This window comes from Aplysia californica, unplaced genomic scaffold, assembly GCF_000002075.1.
Source record: "Aplysia californica isolate F4 #8 unplaced genomic scaffold, AplCal3.0 scaffold00402, whole genome shotgun sequence".
NCBI classification, from domain to species: domain Eukaryota; kingdom Metazoa; phylum Mollusca; class Gastropoda; order Aplysiida; family Aplysiidae; genus Aplysia; species Aplysia californica.
In genome coordinates, this window is record NW_004797672.1 from 220,916 (window position 1) to 223,415 (window position 2,500).

Consider the following 2,500-nt stretch of genomic DNA (forward strand, 5'->3'; position numbering starts at 1 on the left):
GCGCTATTCTCTGCTAGTCTCTCTTGCTCTCTCTTTCTCAATTTTGTCTGTCTTTGTCTCTGCGTGTCTGTCTGTTTTTCTGTCTGTCCGCTTGTCTGCCAAAGCAGCCTACCTCGTATAATAATCAAAACTTGTGTCAGAACGCGGTGGAATCAGGCTCTCGTCCATTTTGGGGGCATATGGATTTATTGGTATCATCATAAAGATTGTTCATTTGTCTATCTTTTGATGGTAAAAACACACCTCTATCTTGAATAGAAAACTAGATACGTATTATTGAAAGAGGTGGGGTCGCCTAGATTTAGTAATACAATTAGCGAGAAAATGGGCAATAAATTTCAGTAACTTCAATAGCTTGCTAGTCCCTCAAAACTGAAAAAAATTACATGTTATTGTATGCTTTTAGTTAACGTTTTCTGTCAAATTGGCATAGAAATATATCTTTAGTACGAGATCAAGGTGTTGAGCTAAACAGCAAAAAAAATAATTTAAAAATTGCCAAACTGGAGGGAAATGTCTGTTTCTTTGATTGTATTATTTTGATGAGCGCCTGATTTCACCATGCTGTCTCGCAGATTACAGTTCCTCTCTCTGTCTTATTCTGTCTCCCCCCCCCTCCCCTCGCCTCGCCCTATCGCCCCTTCACGCTCTATCTATCTATCTATCTATCTATCTATCTATCTATCTATCTATCTATCTATCTGTCTGTCTATCTATCTATCTATCTATCTATCTACGTATCATTAACCACACTCCACTCTGTCCCTCCCATTCTGTTTCAATGTGCTTATGAAAGAGCGTGTGAGTGTACACGCGCGCGTGTGTGTGTGTGTGTGTGTGTGTGTGTGTGTGTGTGTGTGTGTGTGTGTGTGTGTGTGTGTGTGTGTGTGTGTGTGTGTATGTGCGTGTGTGTCTCCTTGGCTTTGTGTGTTGCAACATCCATATTATTATCTATTAGAGCCATAACTTGACTTTAAAAACATTATTCTTTGCCGTATTCTCCTATTTCAAAAATATTTTATATTTATCTTGAAGTATGTACTACCCCAACGCAAAAACATTATTAAGTAGTATTTAATCATATTAATAGATAATCGATAACATTTGTATAGCACTTTACACGAGTTTTCCTCACTTCACCCAGGAGGGAATGGGTACCCGGCCATAGACAGCGAAAGATTTTCTCCGTATGTTAGTCTTTTAGCGCCTATAAATGGCTGCTTGCACTGTATGATTCTCAGGAAGTTAAGGTTGTTTCAGAATGCTTCAGGTCTGCTGCTGGGGTAATAGTATAGATTGTGAAGCGTATTATAGAGCGTACTGTTGAGCGGGGATTTGCCCTATACAAATGCTATCAATTATAATTATTATAATTATAATAATAATAATAAAAATAATAATAATTAGTATTATTATAACTCAATTTTTCAAAATTATTTTTGCGCATAAAGTTGGCAAATACGTTGGGCTTTTTTGTCCGTGTTAAACGACCTTCAGCGGTGTATGTGGTGTAGAGATCATTTTCTTGGCATAGCACGCAGAAGACCAGAGTTCGATTCCCTTTTAGGCCGTGTTTTAATCGAGTATCTCGGTCTTTCTTCAGGAATATTGAGTCATTTTCAGAACTTGTTGACTCTGACAGGCATGGCCGAAGCCTTTTTTTCGAAAAATGAGGTCAATTGAGTTGATGGGGGCGTAACGTATACCTGCCTCTTTTTTAAAGGCAGAAATAAATAATTAACTCTAACTATTGCAACCAAACGACTAAACTTGTCCACATCAAGTAGACACTACTCTCGTAACTGCGAAGAAGTATGTGGGTCATCGCACAAGAAGTCAGATGAGAGGAATGGCTTCGGTTTTCCAACACGGAGACTAATAGAGGAAGCCGAACAAATGACATCATCAGTTGTTGGCCTTACTAACCACGTAAACATCAGCAGATGTTTGTCTGGTTTTGACTTTAAATCTCTACCCGCTTTTTAAATACACATAAACACACACACACACACACACACACACACACACACACACACACACACACACACACACACACATACGCGCACAGAGAGAGAGAGAGAGAGAGAGAGAGAGGGGGGAGAGAGGGAGGGAGAGAGAGAGAGAGAGAGAGACAGACAGACAGACAGAGAGAGACAGAGACAGAGAGAGAGAGAGAGAGACTGGATGAAGGGGCGGGAGCAACAAAAAACCCAGAGATAACGACCCCACATTCTTCAATCCAAAATATCTCGACTTCTATTGAAGATACAAGAGTAATATTTCATCAAAAGCAAGAAAAATGAACAAGCTTTAAGATAATAACTCCATAAGCCCCAAAATTGACTAGCGCCTGATTCCACAGCGTAATAACACCAAAATAAATCCATAATAATAGTTCATTGGATGAATCTCGTTGCATGCCTTTTACGGCTTCACGTGAAGAATACTTACTTTACTTTAGTTTTATTTTTATCCGCCGCTTATACTAACCTTTTTTGTG